The following is a 26034-nucleotide window of genomic DNA, read 5'->3' as shown; positions in this document are numbered from 1 at the left end:
TCTGTCTATCTTTCAACAGGTATCACAGCAGAAATGTCAAGACGTATTGATAAACGGTTTCATGAAATGGATCCACTGTATCAAAAATAGATCATATCTCCGTCTTGTCTGTCTCTATTCCAACCGTAAGGATTCAGCGTCTCAGAAATAGATCATATCTCCGTCTTGTCTGTCTCTATTCCAACCGTAAGGATTCAGCGTCTCAGAAATAGATCATATCTCCGTCTTGTCTGTCTCTATTCCAACCGTAAGGATTCAGCGTCTCAGAAATAGATCATATCTCCGTCTTGTCTGTCTCTATTCCAACCGTAAGGATTCAGCGTCTCAGAAATAGATCAAGATTTTAAGATGACTTCAAATTCTAGTACCGGTCTTTTCTTTACTCTGCATTCTGAATCATTTCTGATTTGACATTCGTTTTACGCGTAATAATCAAATAGGATTTTAAAACTAAAGACTTCAACAAACACTTAAGTAGCAATTTAATCATCACTTTTATTGGGTGGTACTTAACCAAAATACTTTCTCCATATTATCCCTTTCCACCTACATGTCTAGAAAAGAGGACTAGTTAAAATGATAATAAACAGATGGTTCTCTACTCAAACATAAACATTTTGTCTATTACGTAACGATATTAATCCAAGTAAAATAGTTAAAATAAGCAAGGCTATCAAGATTAAATATTACGAGAAAGTTTGACATTTTCTTCTGTATTTTCAATCCATGCAGTCAACATAGTAAATTGATTCTAGTGTTCTCAGATAAAGTTTCGAAGGAAATTTTGTTGTAAATAACTACTTTTATATTTCAACATTGGTAAATGAGCTTCACTTTTTTCGTGCACATTTTTATTAGTTTATAGTTGTTGTACTCTAAAGCAGTGAAACACTAAAGCAGTGTTTGAGATCTAACAGTTGAGTAAATTAACGTTAATGAGACTCAATAAATTTTTCGACTCGAAAACGAGACGAGAATTGTCATGTTTCTCTTCTCGTCTCGAAATTTTAAAAAAGTATTTCTCGTTTTGACGCTCGTGTCATTTCCATAACGAGATGTGACCTACCACCTCGTAAGTAACGCTACCCGTCTTACCTTGAATCGAATCTAGGCTGCCCAGTAGGCAAGAATGCCGTCTTCTGACTAAACTACTAGAGCTTTGGAAAACTAATATTATAAATAAGAAAAATAGGAAATCAAGCTGATTAAGAAATGACTAAAACCATAAGAAACGAAGAGCTATTATCACTTTGAATATAGCTTAATTGCGCGTTCAGTTCCTATTATCTCATGCAATTAAAATAAAAAAAAGATACATAATTTATTACTTTATTGTAGTACGTAATAATACAATTTATTTGATAACTAATTAGATCTCCCTTTTTTATTTCCAGGAATGGTGATTACCTGTTGGTAGACTATTAGAAGTCCCTTGCTTCAGGGCAAATATATAAGGTAAGTTTTTAGTAAACTGATTTACGCTTTCTGAATTATCCGAAGCAAGTACTGATGGCTCAAAGAGCTGGCAGTTCTTTCTAGTTATTAAGTTGACGAAAATTATAATTTTGATTTGTACGCGTAAATTTACGAGACAGTTAATCGAGTTTTATAATGAATGAAAGACATAGACGCTCTTGTGGGGTCTAAGGATGAGGGATCCTGGTGGGTTCCTTTGCCAATTGCCGAGCACAGGATCAAAAAATAAAAGTGTCGATGATAGATTATGACCAGTCAAAATATCGTCAAGAAAATGCAGAATTATTTTGGATTTCAGTGGGCCTTTGTTTTCTAATAGCAATCGTATAGATAGCTGGCACCACTTTTTTTCAATTTTAGATAATAACTAGCGGATAATAAAGAATATCAGATATGTAGAAAGTGAGCCAGATATTGTCTACAAAACGCTGTTAAATAAACTAATAACTGTTTCAAAAACCTTTCCTTGTAGACCAGAAATGTGCATGCATAGTTTAAATATAGTGGTCGCCAAACTTACGAATCTTCTGAGCTACCGTACCGTTTCTAAATCCGACTGTGAGATACCAACCAAAAGAACTGCCAACTTAAAAAAAAAAAATCTTAAATTTGTTTGTGTGAAATTGAATTGTACATAAGAAATAAATTGAAGTGTAGTTAGTAATAAATACCAAATGTAACAACAAATTTTATTTCTAAACTAATTAATCAGATTTTATTATCAGACTAGATTTAGCGATTTTTACCCGAAATTGGCAACGCTGATCAAGCTTAGCCAACCGGAGCGTTAACGCAATCTACCAAAAATGTTCCCGTGAGCCACTAGTTAGTAGCTCGCGATCAACGGTTTGGGCAATCACTGGTTTATGACATAATAATTACCATGCGTCCAAATTCATACTTATGCAAGAGGTCTTGAAAACAATATTGTTAGCTCATACAATATCGTTTTGTAGATACTATTTGGCTCACTTCCTATATTTTCTTTTATATTCTTGACTGTCTTAAAGTTATCCATGAAATTTCAAGTGTGGAGGTAAGCTTAAGGGAAAGTCTGAAAATAAGCCACATACAATCAAGATTATTGGATGAGTAATTTACTGGCTGTTAAAAAGTTTTCTTAAATTCTTGCTTTAGCTAGTAAATTAATTTGTTTTGTAAATGCATGAGTTACGTAAATTCTGTTTGAATGTTTCTTCTCGGATGACTCCTGAATGCTAAACTGTGTAACGCTAGAAATTGAACACTAGTTACGATTAAGATTAAATATTTGGGCTTCCGACATTTATAGCCATGTCAACCCGTCACGTCTGAGGGATGACGTCCCTCAGCGATCACACTATCGAGGAAAGGATAGGGAAGGAAGAACTCAGCCTGGGACCTATATGTTAGATACCATCCCGGCATTTCCCTGGTATGAATGAGTAAAACCCACGGAAACTTTAATTAGGATGGCTGGCTTGAAAAAGCGTTTACACATTTTCGGCCGAATGTCCTTACCGGAAATCGAACCCGAACCGCATGCACCAAAGAGGAGAGCGTTAGTAACTATGTTTCTCTTGGCCACTGAACGTTAGCTAATTAACAACTTCTCTAAAATATATATCCACCACTGTTGTTGTTCTCAAATTTGAGTCTGAGATTCAAACAGTCAATAGTCGTTCTAAGTTTCAGCCCCTTTTTGCTCTTTTTCCAAATGAAATCAACACTCTTTGTGACGCTTGTTGACTATCGTGTGTATACGTTTGATTCCGGATTCCATTTCCGATTAGAAAGCATTTAATTTCAATCCTAACGGAATATTCGGTCGTTCACATTTATGTTATTAAATTATAGACAGACTTTCATATAGCTTTGTGGGTCTAAAGAGGTGCTAAAGTTCAACAACAACAACAAAATTAACAGAATCTGACACCATCGGCGGACTTGGAATGAAGCATGGAGAAACGTACGCTAGGAACCACTCAAAATACACGAAAATAATCATATGGATGAGAAAGATGACTAGAGCGGAGGATATTATCATTGAAAATAAAAAAAAGCATTGCAACGACATTGGATCGATCATATTGCAAAGTGATAAGGAAAACATAAGAAACATCTTTAATACAAGATTAACTAAGTAACTAACCAATTCTATGGCTTATGGAACCCGGAGGCTCAATGCCGCGTTCACAAAAACTCTCCACTGACTTCTATCCTTAGCCAACTGGATCCAGTTTCTACTTTGTATTGTTATCTCTGCGAGATCCATCTTAATAGTGTCCTCCAATCTGCGCCCAGATCTTCCTAATGGTCGTTTTCCGATTGGTCTTCCAGTCAAGACTTTGAAAGCATTTCTACTTTCTTACATTCTAGCTACATGATCTGCCCACCTGAGCCACCTAGACTTGATGCCCCTAACAATGTTTGGTAAACCATATAAATTATGTACTTCCTCGTTATGAAGTTTCTGCCATTCCTCATTCCCGTTCCTCTTGGGTCCGAATATTTGTCTCAGGATCTTGTTCTCAAATACTTTCAGTCTATGTTCTCTTAGAGTAAGCGACCATGTATCGCAACCATAGAGAACAACAGGCATGATTATCGTTTTATATATTTGAAGCTTCAAATTCCTTGACAGAATTCGCGACAACAAGAGATTTTGAATGCATAATAACACGAATTCCCTGCTTTTAGTCGACATTTAATTTATTTGTGAATATGATTTTCGTCTGTTAATATTGATCCTGATATTTGAAAGTATCCACTTTATCAAAAGAATTATTTAATATTTTAACAGATCCATAATTTGCCATATTACGGTCCCCACGCACTTCCATGTATTTAGTTTTCTCTGCAGTGATAAAAAAAATTGTATGTGGCTTACTTAAAAAGATAGGTTACATGCGTAATTCCTGTAGTTTTTGGACTTAACGTACAGCAGACGTATAACTGAAAACGCATGTTTTATAATACTTTCCGTGTAAGTGTTCCATCTATACGTACTTTCCGTATGAAACAATGTAGGCGGTCAGGATCTCACATACAAATGGACATATATAACATATAGCTGACGAAGGTAACATAAATATATGCATGTAATATACGGAAAACTGTTAGATGTCAGACATCCTGCAACGGCATGATGTAACATCTAATCGCAGTGCCTATGTAGCATACGGATAACGTATGCTCCATACTGATTTCTGTAGTAAGCAAGAGGAATCCGTAAATTGCTACAATATACCTCTGTCTGGAGAAAGGATTTTTCTCAGTGTGCATTTACTTCTAAACCCATGTCCCTGCAAGCGTTTAATAAGATCTCTGCATTTCTTTCTATTGTTCTCCTGTCACTCCGTATTAAATTTACATCATCGGCATATGCCACGACCTGGTGAATACCGTTCAGCTCTAGGCCCTGGTAGCTATCTTTGATTTTCCTTATAGCGTATTCCAGAACAAAGTCGAATAAGAATTGTGACAACGCATCTCCTTGTTTCAGGCCATTTTCAACGTGAAAGCTAGTAGACAAAAATTTTCCTACCCGGACTTTACTTTGGGATTCGTTTAAGCATATCTTAATTAATCTAATTAGCTTTCTCGGTATTCCAAGTTCTGTAAGAACGTTGTATAATGTTTCTCTCCTAACCAAGTAGTAAGCATTTCTAAAATCAATAAATTGTTGATTTACCGGGGTTGGCATATTGTATTCCCACTTATTCTCGAGTATTTGTCGAATGGTAAATATTCGGTTGATAGTTGATCGATTTCGTCTAAATCCGCACTGATAATCTCCAATAATTTCATCTGCGTATGAGGTCAGTCTTGTTAATAGAATATTTGACAGGATTTCATAGGATGTTGACAGAGGTTTTTTGTCTTTTTCCACGATTTTTCGCATCCAGCTAAAATTAACTCAGCCGGAATTTCGTTTACACCCGGAGATTTGTGTTTCTTTAATTTCTTTATGGAGGTTTCTACTTCTATTCGGTTTGGTTCTGGAATATACGGTTCTGCGATGTATATCTCCTTTTCTCCGCGCACATTAGTTCTCTTATACAAGATAGTGTCATGAAGTCAAAAACCTCAAAGTAATGTGGAAAAGAGTTGCCGATGATTGTGAAGGAGAGTTTGAGAGACATCTATGCAGCAATGATTCATTATGCTAAATATAATTTGCTTTCAGAATATAATTAAGCTACTTTGTGTAGCTCTATATTTTCCAGTTCATCTTTGAAAACATTAGATCTTTCGGAATTATTGCCATTTTGATTAGTTAATGCTTTACAATAATTAACATCTCTTGTTCAGAGGCGCAAATCTGTCTTCAACACGGGGGGGGGGGGCGGGTAAGACCGTTTAGATTTTTTAAGCGATGTTAAAAATATTCACAAAGTTGAAAAACAATGCTGTGGAGGATCAGGGGAGTCGAATTTTCTTCAACATTGGGAGCCGGGCAGATTTGAGGTTTATTCTGTGGAACATCAATTTCATCTCACTTTCCTTTGTGGCAATCGGACACAAATCATGACATTTCTCCCCAAAACAATTTCAAGTTTGATTATTGAAGGGGACTGTCCCCCCATTTCCAAGATTGGAGGGGACATGTCCTTCTCAGTTCCTCGGGATTTGTGCCAGTGCTCGTGTTTATAAACTAAATAGATTGGCTAGAGTAGGTCTGAAAGGTCCGAGGTATAGAAAAGTAGATACGAGGATGATTCGTTGTAGATCCGGAGCTCTATGAAAGTAGACCTACAGTTTAATGTATGATCCGAACATGAGCTTACAGGAGGAATGGAACCTAGTCTCCCGCGCTAACCATTTAGCCACGATATAAAATCATGTTACAAATAGATACTCTTGCTCTAGCAAACAGAAATCACATTCGAGATTTTTGTCTTGCTTTCACCGGCCAACTTTTGAAACACTCAACTAACAGGTTACAGGTTATGAAAATTGAAAAACTAATGCACCAAGATTTTGCCAAAAAGCATTATTCATGAACACAAGAAAGTATAAACCGTACAAAGCCGTAGTGCTTAATACACAAAGCTGCGATTATTTTGACCTAAGACCTCCATTCGGTTAGTACCACTTCTTTTTAAATTTCATACCAGGTTCTTTCGGCAGCTGAATAGTCTACTAAACAATGAAGCTTATTCGGAGTTAAACAGCGCGTTCCTGATGGGTACTCATCTCAGGAATACTACAGGATTAATTGAAGAACATCGGCACTCAGTAATATACAGAACTTTAGATAGAGGGAATAATGGAAATAGTTTAATTCATGGTGCATGTTTTGGTGTCCACCAGATGAGCTACTTACAAAACTTTAATTGGTTTTACTATTTAGGATTTTCTTAGCTTCAGATTTCATTGAATGGACATAATATGTTGTCCATAAATGTTTTTAGGAACGAGAGGTATTACTCGGAAATGTGGGGCCTCAGCAGGTTGCCTGTTTCACACTATGTAAAGGCTACCACTAATGAAATAATTTTACTTTCTAAGAAAAAAACTGCAAAATTAAAGGAAATTGTTAATTAATAGTAACTGGGTGAAATACACTCCCGAAATTTAGAAATATTTACAGTGAAATAAGGAGCAATGAGCAATAATCTGTTGTATATATTCGTCTCATGTCTACGGGTAATTTAAATTTGATAGTATACAAACTATGTTTTCCTCTGAAATATGATGTCTGTCCTATGTTTATGAAAATTTTCAAAAGAAATTTTGGGAGTCATCACAACTCTTTATAGGTTTACAAGTTGTGTAGAACAGTATTCGATCCGCCAATCACTTTATATAAAACGACCTCTTAAATTTGTATTTTAAAAAATGCAGCTCGTTTTCTTGTCACATTTGGTACGCTCGGTCCCGGATTCAATTCCAGGTGGGGTCAAGTGGTTCGAAACTCACGTTCAACTGTAGCTCCTGTCTTTATATAGTCTCGACATCATGTGCGTGAGTTCTCCCGTTTTCTCCCACATTATCATTCTCCCGTGATATCATTCCACATTATCATTCCCACATTTCATTCACTTACGGCGTGGGAGACCCGGGTTCGATTCCCGGCGGGAGCTCATGTGGTTCGGATTCCACGTTAATCAGTAGGTCCACGTCTCATATAGCCTTGCTGCTGAAAGGGACGCTAAACCAAACTCAACTCAACTCAACTCATTCACTTACCTTAATCACCGTCTCCCTTAGCCTAAAAGGGCATAACCGTGGGACGTTAAACTGAAAGATTTCAAAAATTTATATAACCTCGGGGTGAGAAACACGACAGGAAAGTAAATAAAATATTACCGTATTCGTGATCATACAAATTTAATTGTCTATCTTACTTTAGACCCTAGTATAAAACGTTAAAACGTTGAACTAAAACCTACCAAACCGCAAAAAGTTAGAAATTTATAAAATAACGTTCCTTCTATTGAGTTGAACTGCTGCTCACTGGATTGGTAATCTTTTTCCTTAACCATTAGACCATCGTACTACTTGATCCTGAATGCGTTATCATTGACGTCTTTACAGGCAATTAAAGTTTATGCCACTAATTCTTATCTCTACGATGCTTTCCTTTGTTTCATAGATTCTTTAGTATTTATCTTATCTAGTATTTTATCACTTAACTTTACTATACACATTTTGATTCACAACTTCTGTCCCTCTTAAACAAATGCTTAAAACTTTCATTGCCTTTGCCCACCAAATTACAAATTTGACTTAGGAAATGAAATGAAATATTTAAGTTTTACGTTGCACAGTTATGCGGGCTAGGCTAAAGGAGACCGTGATGAAGAGAAATGAATGTAATGGTGGAATGAATAAAGTGGGAGGAAACGGGAGAACCCTGAGAAAACCCACGTACATTGCAAGCAATAAAAGCAGTGACATCGCAGAGGAATAAACCTTGCTTAGTTTTGTTGTTTTGTAATTATCTAACAAGCAAAAGTTTTTCAGTTAAATGGCGTATAGTACCTACTTAATTCAGATTATGGAGTCAAGTAGTCTCGATGTAACTGTTTGCTGCCCTCACTCTTTCTCCACCAAGATTGTCTGAAATGGAATCGACATCCAAATGAGCACACGTATAAGTGCCGTCATTGTAAACCTCAACCTCACTTTCTCACACATAAATCTGAAAAAAACACAAACGGGAACTGCTAACACTACAATTATATTATAATTTTAATAACATTGAAACTATAGTTAAATTATTAAAAAATATGATAATAGCACACACATGCAATAATAAAGAAAAGCTAGTAACTTAAAAAAAGAAAGAAAAAAGGAAATAAAAGCAACAATCTGAAATAAACTGTAGTATCAACTTTCAAAATACATTATAATCAGATATGGACGAATTGATGGATTATTCGAAACTCGATGGGTGAGTCAGTATCAGTAACTATGGTTATTTGCACCCATCACGAGAATACTTCCTTCACACAACAAAAATGGTTCACAAAACGTAAAATTACCTGTAACCGTGCCCGGAATAAAATGCAGTGACAAACACTTAACAGGAAAAACAATACGTATGGTGATCAAGAGTGCCGATTTCTCTGTAAATTTGGGAGGGGGGCATTCAGATGCAGAAGGTATATATATGAAGATTTTAAGACAAATTGCACTTTAATTATGCCAAATATTGTATATTCATAAATACAATAGGGGGCCTTCATGAGCTTTGGGGGGGCCTTGGCACCCTCGGTCTCCCCAAGACCGGCGCCCTTGATGGTGATGTATCTTTTTTCATAAGGAAAACAAGAATAAAAACGTCCATAACAATGACGATGACACTCCAGAGCTCCGAAACAAATTACTGTACATACACAAATTCTATTACTTGCTCTCTTAATATTAACGCGTCTGATATTACTTTCACAAGTTGGGACGATCATCTTAGCTGATTCATTTACAAAACACGGGGACCGCGGTGACTCAGTGGTACTGCGTTCAACTCTAGTGCTTGGGGTTCGTGGTTCGATCCCAGCTCGCGTCAGTGGACAAACACCGCGTGTATGTTTCCTCGCGGTTCTCCCGTTTCCTCCCGCTTTGTTCATTCCACCATTTCATCCATTTCTCATCATTATCATTTCCTTGCGCCTAGCCGGCATAACGTGGGACGTAAAACTCAAAGATTTCAATTTTCATTTACAAACACAAACTTTTCCCCATCATGAATAACCTCAATTTGCCTCTGTAATATTTCGCGGGCAAACAGGCGTTGAGTTTTTTTTGAAGGCATAGCTTGTCTACACCTCTTCATATCTTGATATGCTATTTGCAGAGATACTACTAGATGGCAATATAAACTATACTCTCGTGACAAGTAAAAACATATTTGCGCGGCTGTTTTCGACTGGCGTGATCGTCAGTAGCTCCTGATAGGGTGTCAACTGGAAGAAGAAATTATTCTCTTGTTATTTTAGCAAGGTACATAATGTTTTGTTTCGGTGTCTATTCTTAAGACCCTAATCAGTGACATGTTTAGATAATGTAGCTACGTGTTTAAATGTGAATATAAAATGTGTGTGACGCAATTCATTACATTTTGTAAGTAGCAAGTGACCACACAAGTAAAGATGGCAAGTACCGCGCAATATGGCCACGGTGGGCTATTTTAGGCAGCACTTTAAGTTTTCCCTTTTTGGAGTGTTACCCCCAGCGCTTAAGACACCCTATGGTATGGTACTCATATTTTTAATAAGTATTGATTCTAATACTAACAACAGAAAGGTATGGAATATTCCCAATATCATTTGGATCAATTTTGCATCTTTTGGATTTTGTCATTTTCCCCCTGTACCCTTTAATTTCAATAGTTAATATTCATACATATTAGTTGTTTTCGAGTGGCGTGACCGGCAGTAGCGGGCCCCCTACTATACAGTAATAATCTTGATCAATAATACAGTAAAATAATAACAGAATTACTATATGTTCTCTTTGGTCGTCGAATAAGTAATAATTACCGGTAATAAACCCTTAAATCAGATACCGCCACTGTGATCCATTCTTATTCTCCCGAAATCGACTATATTTAAATCCATTCTTAATCAGACAAGCAACTCCCTTTTCAGTAACAATCGGAAATCCGTTATTCTTCAGCATCAAATGACAATCACAATACAAACCAAAAAACAGATACAAACGTTTCTGTCAATCGAAGCTTGTTATCTTCGGTATAAGTACGGAGATATATCGACCATTACATTCTAGTTTTCCAATCGGGTTGATCTTTTGATTAAAAAGTTGACTTTTGCTATCCTTCCAGTCAACCAATCAGATCCAGCCTCCAATTACTTAAAATAGTCAATCCTTATAAACATCTTTCAATGTAGTCACACATGCACATACACAACAGAAGTGAGAAAACTTTCCATCTGTCAATATTTTCATTTTTTAAATTTACTTTATATGTATGCAATTCTGTATATTATGACAGTGTATCAGCAGCTTATTGATTTAAACTAATAAAACTAGAAATTTGCACAATTCGAATTTAGGCATGGCGTAACTATGAATCAAAATACAAAAGATCGAAAAATATTTAAAGTACGAAATTTTCCTAGCAAACGACATTGAAGCAGGGCTAAATGAAACCTTGTCCTTTAATTTCTTGTGCATTGTGTGTTGTAGGCACGACACAATGAATATTTAAGAGAAAGTAGAAGTGGGAAAAGGTCTTGGGAGCTTCGTTTGAATCTCATGTCGGTGTGCAATGAATAGCAATTATTACAGCGCTAGATAGCGGCTCTTTTTCCAATTACAGCCTTCCTATTTGTGTTGAAGATTCCCAGGTTGATCTTAAAAACACATGAAACATATCCATCTTCCCCCTTCTTTTAAATCATGAGAACAGAATATAATGAACGCGCAATTCAGAGAACACAATTAGAATTGTAATTACCTGTTTTCCTTTTTTAAAGAAAATCTACATACATGTTTAAAATGGTATATTGCTATAGGTCCTATTTCTACGTAGATTTGTACAGTCTATTTTCTATCAAGAACGTGGCGAATATATCAGCATTTGAGTTAAACTCCTCTATAAGTGAAGTGGATGAACTTTCTCTCTCAAAAATACTGTATGTTTTTGTTTGTTGATGCCATGCAAATCTGAATTTATCTTACCTTATTCCAGTGGCGTATTTAAGGGGAGGCTTTCGTGCTTAAGCCCCCTCGAAATTTTATTTATTATATTAAAGTAAATGAAATATCTTGCAGAATTTTTCACATTTCCAGGACTTAAGTTAGCGAAACCCCCGAAACAAAATTGTAAATACGCCACTGCCTTATTCTAACAATACAAGTAGTGTGTATGTGTGTGTGTGTCACTGTAAGGGATATGTGTATCACTATTAGGAGTTTATGTGTCACTCTTAGGAGTATGTGTGTCACTATTAGCAGTTTGTATTCTTTGTTGGGGCATGTGTTATTATTAGGAGTTTGTGTGTCTGTTAGGGGTATGCGTGTCACTATTAGGAGTTTGTATTCTTTGTTAGGGGTATGCGTGTTACTATTAGCAGTATGTGTGTCACTATTAAAAGTATATGTATCACTATTAGGAGTTTGTGTTTCACTATTAGGGGTAGGAAAAGTCGTCTGGTATCGGACAGCGGGTGGTATCGGACAAAAGCAATTTTCGTTATTTCCTGCTTAAGGCGGCACCTGTCAAGCATACAGTTAGTTGATCGAAATGAACTAGCCAAGTCCACGCCATAGTGGATTTGTCCGATGAACGGTGTATCTCGTGCTTCAAGGTTTTCGTATTTTTGCGAGTGATCAGGTGCATGGAGATAGTTTGTGTGCCTGCAACTTCTCACAAAGTAAACGTATTGATATATTATTGCTATCACAGCATTTATTAGGGTATATATATTATAATTTAGGCGTATAGTTGCCTTCGTGTTGTTACAAGCTGGTGGATAGCCATTCATAACTTACAAGTCTTTCGGCTGGTATTGGGTGGTATCGGACACAAGAGTGTTAAGTTCACTTAACGTTTTTAATAGTTTCTGGCCTTTTCAGGAAACCACGGGGAAAATACATGGCAATTGGAATGAAGAAAATATGAAGTTGGCCATGGACAAAGTTATTTCCAAAGAAGTACGTGCGGCCAGTGCTAGATATGGTGTTCCTTAGAGTACATTAGGAGATAGTGTCGAAAAGCTGTCGGAAGGGAAAGAGGTAACAGCTAAGCCTCGCTGCTCGGATAACAAAGGCACATCTAGTGCCAAGAAGAAATACTATACAAGAAGAACGTGACCAAGAAGAAATACTATACAATCATGTAAAGACTTTGTATAGTTAACTAACCTAATGCCACTAAGAATATCAGAATTTTTAAAACTAGTTTAGAAACTTGCTGAAAAACTAAACATTATAATCTGCGGGGAGTCTTTTGATGATTGGATACAGCGCAATATATGTAAAGATTTGGTACATCAACAATATGAAAATTTTGAAGGCAGACTGTTTTATCATTGTGATTTATGTCAGAATAAAAAATAACAACTCTTGATGAGACTAAGAATTTTAAGATATATTTTTTACTCTTATTTTAGGCTGTGTTTCAAAGCGTAATAAAACTCTATTTTGTGTGTAAGAACTCCTGTCGTTAAAAAGCTAATATTTGCAATTTTTCTGTTATTAAATTGCTTCAAAAGATTAATTCTTCATAGTTTTATGATTGTCCGATACCACCCTCCACTTTTTAAGAACGCTAATTTGTGTTCCTTTGATTTTTTACAAAAATATATATTATTAGATTTTACCTGTCAAATCACCTTTAACACGTTGTGTGTAAGATACCAAGGTATCATTTTGTGTATTAAGTAATTTGATATAGCTATTTTCAGCCTGACAAACTAAAAAAAAAAAGCTAAGGTGTCCGATACCAGACGACCTTCCTCTATGCGTGTAACTCTTAGGGGTATGTGTGTCACTATTAGGAGTTTGTGTGTCTTAATTAGGGGTACGCGTGTCACTGTTAGGAGTATGCGTGTCACTGTTAGGGGTATGTGTGTCACTGTTAGGAGTATGCGTGTTACTTTTAGGGATATGTGTGTCACTGTTAGGGGTGTGTGTGTCACTGTTAGGAGTATGCGTGTCACTTTTAGGGGTATGTGTGTCACTGTTAGGAGTATGCGTGTCACTTTTAGGGGTATGTGTGTCACTTTTAGGGATAAGTGTGTCACTGTTAGGGCATGTGTCACCGTTAGGAGAAGACAAAATCTGCTATTCAACAACGTAATTATTTTACATATACTGTACATCACAATAATAAATGAACAGATCATTTCAACAGAATAAAATCTATCAACTTATTAGTAACAAAAAATGACATACTTTTTAACGATATGCAAATTCAATTTCCCCGAAAACTACGCATGTGAATTTACCCTCAAGAATGTCATTTTGTTCAGCTCAACATCATCTATCGATTGATATATGCCACATTTTTCTACATCATTATAATTAAACAAAAATTACATTTTAAGGGTTAATCGTATCTTGGGCTCTATTTCACCATATTCCACTAAAACTAGTGAAAAAATAGGGCTCAACGTAGGACTGATTGCAAAAGAAGCTAAACCAACTCCTACTGTTTCATTTTGTACCCTTATTGAACATACTAAAAGTATAGAATAATTCAAGTAAGAGAATGCTCTTAAAATCACTTTCAATATGGCGTACAGTTCACTTTTAAATATAAATATTTCGGTTTATTCCGTGAAACATTAGAGCGAAAGTTCTCTCTTTAATTTTTGTTACGTACCGTATTACTTTAACCTCCATTTTTATAACTAGATCATTAAAATTTGGGCTCAAACTTCCCAAGTTAAAGAAAAATATCTGTTCCTAAATGTACATATTGTATTTGCGCGTAATAATAATTGAATATTATTTAATAAAACAGATCGCTTATAAAATATGAAATAACTAGCAATAATTATTTTCAACTAGCATCAATTACCCACTTCACTGGGTTAAATTAAGAAAAAATAGTAATATGTTTCGTTAGTCAGTCACTTTTTATTATTACTAAAGCGCTCCTTGATTATTACTAAAGCGCGGTGGATCAGTGATAGAGCGTTCTCCTCCGGTGCTTGGGGTCGCTGGTTCGATCCCAGCTCGCACCGCGTGGACTTTGTGGTGGACAAACACCGTGCTCGTGGGTTTTCTCGGGATTCTCCCGTTTCCTCCCACTTTCTTCATTCCACCATTTCATTCATCCCTCATCATCAACGTCTCCTTTAGCCTAACCGGCATAATCGTGGGATGTAAGACTGAAATATTTCATTTTTCAATTAATAAAATTGTATAATTATCCAGTCGCTAACCGTTTTTGATAGTTACTCTTGCTAGCATTCAATTTTATCTTTTTTTATTTATTTATCCTGGAATAAATAAATTCCAACTTTTCAGGAAATATAGTCTAATTTTAATGGCAAATTTACAAATATTAATACAACTTATCATTATATTAGATTTGGAAACCCTGAAAGTCTTTTAACTCCCCAAAATAAATTGTTAAGTACGTCCCTGCCAACAACCACGATAAATTAATGCATCCTTATCGCATATTTCCTAGTCGTATGCGTTGAAAGTACCAATGACTATATCAAAAATTAATAATAATAAACCTATCCCTCGTATTAGGTGATTAATTCGTTTCGAGAAATTATCGCCAAACACGAAAACGTGTAGACCTAAACACGGTTATATGTGCATGGGGACTGCAAAACTATTGTTTAATTTTCTCTCTCTCTCTTTTTTTTTTTTTTTTTTTTTTTTTTTTTTTTTGCCTAAATCACATTCCAGAGAAAATGTGTTACAGTAAGATGAGATATGCCTGTATTGAAAAGGGAAAAGTAGACCTATTTTTTTTTAATTCATAGTGCCGAACGAAGAAACAAAAATGTTACAACATTTTTTTAGTTTATAACGCAAAAAAAAAGAAAAAAGAAAAGAAAATATCAATGGAAAATTGTCAATTATTATTGGTATGGATGTGTGAATTCTGAGGAGTAATTTTCGAGTAAACCGAGTTGTTTGTAAACCTACAAATTATTGCTGCACAATTAGCCCACCTCCTATTAAGATGAAGCTGGTACTAAGAGTATCCTCTTCAAACTTTTCATTATGACATTAATAGGACAGCAGTGGGAAGAACATAGACTGAAAGTATCTGAGAACAAGATCCTGAGACGAATATTCGGACCCAAGAGGAACGGAAATGGGGAATGGAAACTTCATAACGAAGAACTACATAATTTATACGATTTACCCAACATCGTTAGGGTCATCAACTCTAGGAGGCTTAGGTGGGCAGGTCATGTAGCTAGAATGGAAGAAAGTAGAAACGCTTTCAAAGTCTTGACTGGAAGACCAATCAGAAAACGACCATTAGGAAGACCCAGGCGCAGATGGGAGGACAATATTAAGATGGATGTCGCAGAGATTGGAATACAAAGTATAGAAACTGGATGCAGTTAGCTAAGGATAGAAGTCAGTGGAGAGCTTTTGTGAATGCGGCGTTGAACCTTCGGGTTCCATAGGCTATACAGTTAGTTAGTTAGTTAGTTAACAGTGCACTGTAACGTTATATATATAAGAATTTTATTAACATTCAAACTTTAAACTACATTTTTTGTTTAACCCAGTATCGACAAAGATGAAACACCTACAAATCGATTAATTAAAACTAAATTGAGCAAAATGACATGCTTTGACAAATAAAATTTTCTTGCGTAATCTTCTAGCAAATCGTGATTTAGAAACTTTTATGACGTTAAAGTGTCGGGTCGCTCTTTGCCAGTAATAATGTACAGGTTTATTCTGTTTGAGTATATTGTGTTGTACTTATGTACTGTATATGTGGAAAAAAAAAAATAATGTTAAATAGCAGATTGTACAGGACAAATCAAAATGACGGACCCAATTCCAGAAATTTATTTTGTGAAACTTGGTAAACATATATTATTGTGAGACATGTGATAAGTAAACTGTCAAAGTTTGAGACATATCATAAGCTTTCTATGTGAGTACACAGCGTAACACGGAACACAAGTTCAATAGTCTATCTACTGCCAAACCATTTGTAGCATGTCGTGATTATCAGCAATGAATGCTGTGATACATAGAGATGCGCACGAGACAAGATTTGCGGCTGTCTCGTCTCGATAATGTGCTGTAAAAGTGATGTGTCGACTCGAAAAATGTATATTTCTCTATTGGAAGAGCCGTGTCTCGACTCAAATTTTGTCAGGAAAATCCTGTCTTCACTCGTCTCGTGCGCATCCTTAGTGATACACCACCTGAATCTCAGAAATTTTCATACTATTTACGAAAGGCCTTCCCTGTAGGTGAGTCTCTGATGTTTGCTACGGACATGCCTTTCGACACTAGTCACAGACTTATTTACGTGATAATGAAGTACACAGAAATATCTCTGTTCTCCAGTCAACTCTATTTTACTTAAGTTTTCGCTGCTGACTCAGTGGTAGAAAGCGGAAACACTGCGTGGAAACTAAGCTTTGAAAGTCAACTTTTCGAACCGCATGTCTCACAATAATATTTGTTTATTAGATTTCACAGAAGGAGAAATTTCTGAAATTGGGCCCATCACTTTGACTTCTCCTATATATTGTTCTTTATCGTCTTCTAATGGTTACACACATATTCCGAACAGTGACACATATACTACTTTCTAAAATCAGTCCTGTCTTGTCCTCGTACAATACATACATCGGGTTCTGATAACCTTTTGTGCCTACCCACTTGCCACGCTCCTATTCCATCAATCGATCGTTGTGACGCTAGTTACGTACATACTTTTGTTTACTACTATTCCTATACTGATAAATGCAATATTTCTCGATTATTTATGGATTTCTGCCGGTGCAGGAAAGAGCGAGCTGAAATGTAGTTGTGCACGACCATATATTTTTGTCACACTACTTAAAAAAATGAAGTATTTTCTTTTTTCCTTCAAATTTAGAGATTAATATTTCTCTCAGTTATATATTACTTTCCATTCGTAGCAACTTTATTTTAACAATTATGATTATTTTATTTTCAGTTCACCATTATTGTTTGCTTATTTCATGGAAACATCACTGTTAGTAGTAACGTTAGTAGTAATTGTCATCAATCAGTGCTGCAACACATGGTACAATTTTACCAAATTCAGACCTTTTTATCATTCATCGACCCGTTGGTACCACACTGGCATTTTCAGCCCCTTTTGTGAAAAGGTTGGTACAATTCTACCTAATTCAGCACCATTTACTAATAATGTGTTGTGACGTCTTTCAGGGAAAGTTTTAGGACCCTGGACCGGTTTTACATTTTTTACAAATGTCAGTTTACTTACCTTATATTCTTCTTACGTTCTATTATCCTCCTCCGGTCGTAAAATAAGGTGCAAGAATATGGTGCAGTAATTTACATTTTAAGATTTTATTTTAACGTACTGTTTACACACGAACTCGGAGATTATTGATTTGTTCCTCGTTTCAGATATATTTTTATATATGGCCATAATACCTTTTTGGTTTATTGGTCAGTTCGAAATAAAGGCGTGTTTGGTTTCCTTACAATACGTACCGCAGATGATAAGTGTTTTCCCATTTAATTTTTGCGGCCTATGATATATTTCCTACGTGCGAGAAAAGTTTCATCTACTTCCATGGTTGTTCGGGGTTCTCCTATTTTAATGTTTTTAAAAAGTAATTTTTAGAAACTCCTTTTAGACTGGAAAAGCTTGATGATTTCTGGTGCATAAGTGTACTGTGATCTAGCTTAGATATTTTACCATACTAGTTTTCCTGAAATATCTCTAGTAGCCCTTGAGGGAGGAAAGGGGTGACATGTAAAAATAATTGAAAATGACCGGTACTCGTGTCCAATCCATAGTTTTCGAGATCACTGAACTGAACAGTGAAATTTCCAATGCCATTTAAGTTCAAGTTTATCTCCAATCGATATGGGTATTGAGAAGGGGAGAAGCGAGTTCCATGTAAAATTAACCGAAAACTAAAAATATTAGTGTCCAATTCACAGCTTTCGGAATCGCTGAGATGAATAGTGACTCCCAATGCCAAGTCCAACTTCAGCCCTTTGTTGCGTGTGGAAGGGAGAGAAAAGAGTGAAAAATAAAAAGTACAAAATTGACATTATCTATTTTATTACAATCGTATCACGAAGTAACTGTGGCCCCGTTTGTAATAAATTCTGGAACATACGTAGTACCTACCCTTCTATTTAGATTCTTATTATGTTAGGGTTACTTTAAGGGTCGTCTCCTAAGTAGATAAGGGGATTCAAACACTTATGGCAAAGATAACTTATCTTACGGATTTTTATCATTACATTTTCATTAAAATGTGAATCCTAAGTGGGGAAAAGGTTCCAATACTTTTCATGAACTTATTCTGTCTGTGCCAAGAATTGATCTTTCAGCTAGTTAGAAATACCATAATAAGATGTTAGTAAGTTTTCCAATCGTATACAACAACTGATTTACCCGACAACATGATGACCTACCCGGAGGCTAACCCTGCTCCCGCGTGTAAGCCAAGTAATATAAAACTATCCTTTTCGGTTCACAAACAATATCTGCTCTCCATTTGCTGCCCTCTTCCACAAAAAAGTAAAGCTAGCGTCACGACACGAAATATTGGACGAGTTAATGCGCATACGAAGCGTTTTTGTGTACAATTAAAACTACTAGAGGGAAAAGCCCTCGATTTCAACCGTTCTGGAGATATAGAGGAATAAGGGCAAGGTTGGTGATCCGATATTTTGCGAATTTTCGGCTATGTTGCGAGTGAATATGTTTGAAAATTGCATTGAAACGTTAAGAAAGATGCACCAGGGTGGAATAAAAGTAGTGTTGAATGTTGAGGTGAGTGGCGTGGCTTTTACCCGGGCCGGAAAAAGAAGGAGCTTAAGGAATAACAAATGCCATTGAAACGAAGAACAAAATTGTATGATATTGCATACTAAAATATCATGTCGTTTCTTCGTAGAAAATGAGAAAAGGTGATATTAAAATGTATTAATTACATTGCCAAAGGAACAGAGATGTTATTGTGTGAACAAAAATACAATGTTATATTCTGTGCAAAAGTGCTATAGAAAAACAAATTAAATAATACACGTATGAATCATAAACACATGTTGTTGCAAAGGTAAGTACGACAGTGTATAGTTGTGTAACATAACTATATTAAAACGCAATGTATGGATCAATAAGCAAAAATAGTACCTTCAACTTAAAAAAAAAAAAAAAAAAACGAAAACCGGTACGCCTTATATGGTGTATATCATATGCAGTTTCGATCGGTTAATATTGTAGAAATTATAAATGGTTGGAAGGTTCGAACGGCCACCATTTTTTACATTTTTCATCCTAATTGGCTGATGATACTTTTATTCGATTCAGCGCACCAAGAAACCTGAACATAGATACCTTACACGCCTCTTTCAGGCAACAATGTAACTCCGGTATTTTCGCCTTCCCAGTCCAAAACACTCTTCCCCTAGAATTTTTTATGGACTCTTCAGCTTTGTAAACCTCATGTCTAAGGCGACGTATTACTGCAGTTTCCTGGATGAAAAAATTATTCATTTTTAAAAGACTCTTTTACTTGTACTAACGCTATATATTCAAAATTCGCAAAATATCGGAGCACCAGCTTTCCCCTTATTCCTCTATATCTCCGGAACGGTTGAGATAGAGGGTTTTTCTCTCTAATTGGTTTAATTGTACACAAAAATACTTGGTTTGCGCATTAACTCGTCCACAAGTTCGTGTCACACTTGAATCGGTTTCCTCGTTAGAGAAAGGAGTTTCATTTATTGTGTAGTAAAATTAATAGGATTTTCTTGCCTCGTCAATGATACGGATTTATATTTCGACACATTTAGTGCTAGTTTGTTTTTATTTCACCAGATTTGAACTCTCTGTAGATTCTGTTGAAATTTCATACATTCAATGGTTGAACTTACTTTAGAGTACAGCATGAGATCGTCGGCAAAAAGAAGAAATTGAGAATTTTCAATATAAAGAGGAATATCATTAATAATAAGGAGAAACAACAGAGGACTTAGATGAGATCCTTGATGGACTCTCGATATGAAATAGATTGTTTTCGGCCATGCAAATGTAATACAAAATATTCAGTTACGTGCCTTGAGAAATGCATATACACTAGTTTAAATAGCAAAACATTATAATCAACGACGTCAAAAGCCTTGCTAAAAACAGTATAAATGACATTAATTTGACCATCTTCTAATTGTCTTGCTATAAGATTTGTTGTAATTGTTAAATTTGTCGAAGTAGACATATTATGTAAGAAGTCGTGCTGATTAGTCGATAAAACCGACTTCACATGATTTAAAATGTGCGTATACTGTATACTCTCAAGAATTTTGGCAAAGGGCGACAAAATAGCTATTGGTCTGAAGTTTTGTATTTCTCTCTTGTTTCCAGACTTCGGTAATGGACAAACTAAACTTTCTTTCCACTTGTCTGGGAAGTATTAGTTATTATAGAAATATTAAATAGAGTATGGAGAGGGTAATTAAATATATCATAGCATAGGGAGGAATGTTATCAGGACCACAAGGTACTTTCTATTTCAGAGTTTTTTATAGAATTTTCTATTTCCTTAAGCTTTATTTCGTATAATTGAAAATTGTTTAATAGATTACATTCGGTCCTATTGGCAGCCAGAGTAAACGTCATATTTGGCTGGTACATTGTGGTAAACTGCCTAAAAATAATGTACAAACGCGTGTTTTATTTTGTTTGTCATGCTTGATTTCCTAGTCATTGTGCGTAAGTGAGCTTGATGACAAACGTTAGTTTTGATTTTGACAAAACTCCAGATCTGAAGTGGGTCTTTTTCGATATGACATTCTGAGTTTAAAATAAATGTTTTGTACGCTATTTTTACGTCACATTTTACTTCTTTACGCAGTCTTTGAAATTGAAAACGATGATATAACGTATTTGTGGATCTATCTATGTATTTATTATGGCAGTATGTTTATGATTTTATTTTCTTCATTTCGTTATAAGTAAACCAGCTCGAATATTTTCCAGTGTCGTGCCTTTAAGGAGAAACACATATAGTAAGCAAGATGTTCATACTGTAATTTCGTAGAAGTTTGTTTAAAAAAACACCCTGTATTTCTTCTTGTGAGTATTATATAAATTGATTGAATGTTTATACTGAATAAGTTTCTATCTTGTTTTACATTTTGTGGTTTGTTTACAAATTTAACTTAAAAAGTATAAGATAAACGAAGTGCATTCTGAAAGATTATAAAAGAGATATCGGAGTTTAAGATCGACCATTTTATCACATTCCTACACTCCAATTTCCTTCGTCATTTCGAGACTAGATCATTAAAGTAACAGATAGATTTATGTAAGGTACAGTCAAAATATATCTATACAACACGTTTTCTAAACGTCTATGCCAAGAACGTTACTTCAATCAGATATACACCTTTACCATACCTAATAACTTTGCACCCTTAAATCAACTTCAACAACTTCGTTACAATATCTAGAAAAACTGAAGAAGAAGATATAGTTCAGGAACTTCGTATAAGTACAATTCCGTCACTTTGCGGTGCTAGTTCCATAAATAGAACTAAGTAAGTTATTCGTTTACATTACAGCATTTTATATCGGCTGTTACCATATATGTTGATTTGATACTTTCTCTTACATAAAAGCAAATACCAGGGGCTGCTAAATATGCGATTCGAACTGGCATTGGTCGCTGGAAGTGTGACGTCACGCGGAAGAGAGGAAATCGCTTCTTCTGCTTTTAGCATTCTAATTTCATTTGATTGTTGAAACTACATAGACAAAAATATTACTAATTCTAACACTACAAATTCGCAGGGTTAATTGCTATATTATAATAAATTTATATTAATGTTATCATCCACTCGTTGTTTTATGAATATTGATAGGAAATGTTAGTGATAATTCTAATTGCAGCCCTCAGAAGTCACAGAACCCGGAACACATTGACTGTTTTTCTTGCACTGTTTCTTCATTGTTTGGGCTTTATTTTTTTAGGTTGAGATTGCTCAAATAAATGTTCTTGTTTTTACGTGTTTCTACTATATTTTGGGTTTAGATCGCGGAAAATGTGCCCGAACAAAATTCGTAAGCGCGAGTGCCAGGAGGCTAATAACTGCAAGTCTCATTAAAGGATCTGAGCCAGAACCTGACTAAGCACAAGCCTGAACGAAGGATGTGAGCCCAAGCAAAAATGAGTAGAAGCCCTACTAACGCCAGTGAGCTCAAGTCCCACTGAGTGTTGAAGTCTGAGCCCAAGTAAGCGCTTGCCCGAAAGAGATCAGAGAGCACGAGCTCCAGGGAACCTAGTTAGTGCAAGCCTCATTGAAAGATATTAGCCCGGGGCCAAATATGCACGAGCTTCAACGAGAATAATGAGCACGAGCACACTAAGGGTAATGAACCCGAGCCCACATTAGTGAAAACCGCGCTGGTATCAGAAAGCTCGAGTTATATTGATGGTACTGAGATCGAGCCCAGCTGATGGAAGTGAGCCAACACAAGTGAGCACGAGTCCAATCCATATTAGTGTGCGTGAATCCAAGCAAGTGCGTGACCGAAGGAGACTAGACAGCGCGAGTTCCAAGGAGCCTAGTGAGTTCGAACCTCATTAAAGAATGTGAGTCCTAGACCAAGAAAGCTCAAGTCTCAACGAGAATAAATAGCGCGAGCCCCACTGAAAATATGGAACCCGAGGCCGCATTAATACACACTTCTGTCAGTGAGTTTGAACCCCATTGATGAGTGAGCTCGAGCCCAGTGGACGGAAGATAGCACGCGCGAGTGAGCAAGAGTCTAATTGAGGTTAGTGACCCCGAACCTAACTAATCTTGTGCTCGCTCGAAATAGATTAGGGTGCGCGATCTCCAAGGAGCCTAGTGAGAGTGAGCCTCACTCGAAGATGTGAAACCGAGACCGAGTAAACGCGAGCCTCATTGAAGGATATGAGCCCGAGCTTGAGTAAGAGCGAGCCTTAACGAGAATAGTGAACGCTTTCCCACTGAAAGTAATAAACTCATTGCAAGCCCCACTGACGTCATTGAGCACGAGGTCATTAATGGTAGTGACCCTTACTCTAGTTCAGATTAGTAAGCCCGAGCTTTATTGAGTGTAGTGAGCCCAAAACCAATAAACGTGTACCCCAATGAAATGAAAATGAAAATGAAATGAAATGAAATAAAATGAAAGTTTTACGTCCCACAGTTATGACGGTTAGACTAAAGGAGACGGTGATTATGAGAAATGAAATGGTGGAATGAAGAAAGTGGGAATAATTGGGAGAACCCCGAGAAACCCACGAGCACGGTGTTTGTCCACCATAAAGTCCATACGGCGCGAGCTGAGATCCAACCAGGGACCCCAAACACCAGAGGTGAACGCTCTACCACTGAGCCACCGCGCCTCCACCCCCAATGAAATTAGTGAGCACGAGCTCTCAGCAGTCTAGTGAGTGTGATCAGGGCCGGATTTAGGGGGTGCACGTGCACCCCTTCGTTGTAAATATACATTGTCTAAAATGAGAAGCTTGCAGTGAAAATAGCAGTGTGAGCTTTGCAAAAGCAATACATTAAGTCGATTTTCTGAAGGTTCAAGGAAAAAGATTCACCAAGTAAAAACAATATAACATTTGTCAAGTAGGACAAAAAACATGCGACCTTCTTTAAAATGACCCCCCTCTCGTTCTATGTATCAGCGTTGTCAAGGGTAAAGAATATTGTCACATGCCACTTTGAAGAGTTTCAGTGTGATTGGTTATTTTGGTAATTATTGGTGCACCCCCGCAGAAATTATTGGATCCCACCCTGAGTGTGATCCTTATTGGAGGATGAGTCCTAGCCCAAGTGAGCACGAGCCTCAACGGAAATAAGAACGCGAGCCCCATTGAAGGTAACGATCACGAATCCATAAGCTGCACATGTAACCATTTTAAACGTTAAAGTGAATATTTAAATAAGAATAAACGCAATGAACACTACATGTTGGCATACGGAAAACCTAGTTTTGAGCGAGCATTACTGGCGGAAAAGAGAGCACCCAATCAGGTTTGTCTCGATTATGTTTTTGGCTTCACCGAGTTATGGGGAAAAATGGGCAAATCCTCTTTTCTAACATTTTTACTCGTCCTACAGGATCTGCATCCATGACTCTAGTTATTTAAATTTCTACAAGTTCTTCAACTTTATATGTTTGAAAAATAAATTATTTTCTCTTAACCTTTTACTTCTGTTCGTTCTTAACAATTCCATGACAATTCGATATATGCAGAGAAGAAATTGCATGAGGGCGAAACTTTTTTTCTTACAGGTAGCTTATGAAGTTCGTGTTGTAAGTCTGCTTCATAACCTTTCGGTAAGAAATAAATAGAATAAATATTAGCATTGTTTACATCGATTCTGTCTGCGCGTTTACACCGAGAAACTCACTGTCGTTGTACCAACAACATTTTAGGAAAGGGGTGCTATGTTATACATGAAGTCTTCCTTTCTCAATTCGCACCTTGAGCAACAACAAAGTTATTTTTATTCATTTTTGTCTCAATAATTACCCATTCTTTATAAATTTCACGCATCGAAACCGCTTACTGTATTCTCTACAATGTGTTTGTTTCGTGCTCTCTTCCACGTGACGTCACGTCGCGCAAGAATTCTGGGTAATTTTTTCTCTCGATAGCAGAAAATGTGCTACCTGTAAAACTCTATATACCTTGAGCAAATACTATGAGAAAGATCAATCACTTTCTAGCATCTTTTTAATATTGTAGCTGTGCTATAGCGTAGGTATTCCACGTTTAAATTCGTCAAAGAATTCGTGAAGCACAGAGCGAATTTAATAACATATTATAACCAAGATTTATAAGATATAATATATCAGATGCAACAGCTATGATTTGTTTCATAGTACCTCTGAAAACTTTATACAGATATTTCCATCTTCTATATTATCTTTTTCTCTCTCTTTTATTTAGAAAACTGAAGAAAAAACAGTGACATTGCTGTGGCTTCATAGTTAAGCATTAGATCTAAATATAAATAAATAAATTTTTAATTTTAGTGCCACCTAGGTAACACCAGTTCGAGTCATCTATAAATTATTACATTTTCATTAAATAATGTAAATTATTATATTGACGTGAGAGAACAGCCATTATGGTGACTAAAATATAACTAGTTAAATTCCCTAATACCCTTTAGTTTGATGAGCATTTAGAACCTTGGTTGTGTTTCTTTTTCAAATATAACATACCGTAAATAACCTAACTGAATCGTACAAATAACGTCTGGAACTTCTTAAATCGTAACTGAGTTAAACTGTAGAATATAAGGCGAATGTTATCCATGATCACGAAACAAACTTCTTCATATATTACTTGCACAAAGTAACCAAATTATCAGAGGACAGATCCGTAACTACAGTGGAGCAGGCGAGGCACGTGCCATGGGAAC

At 36.1% G+C, this 26034-nt stretch overlaps 1 protein-coding gene across 1 annotated transcript in view; it reads left to right on the top strand.

Moving 5' to 3' along the window:
- Nucleotides 1-1387: 1387 nt before the first annotated feature.
- LOC145664561 (chaoptin-like) overlaps nt 1388-26034 on the top strand; it is a 408745-nt gene continuing 384098 nt past the window's right edge. Inside the window, exon 1 of the mRNA XM_081731332.1 lies at nt 1388-1455. The gene's annotated coding sequence lies outside the window, so the exon portion shown is untranslated. The remainder of the gene's footprint in view (nt 1456-26034) is intronic.

Source organism: Thermobia domestica, chromosome 11, assembly GCF_964235325.1.
Source record: "Thermobia domestica chromosome 11, izTheDome1.hap1.1, whole genome shotgun sequence".
Lineage (NCBI taxonomy): Eukaryota > Metazoa > Arthropoda > Insecta > Zygentoma > Lepismatidae > Thermobia > Thermobia domestica.
The sequence above is the reverse complement of the archived record's forward strand: the minus strand, read 5'-3'. Positions and strand labels throughout refer to the sequence as shown.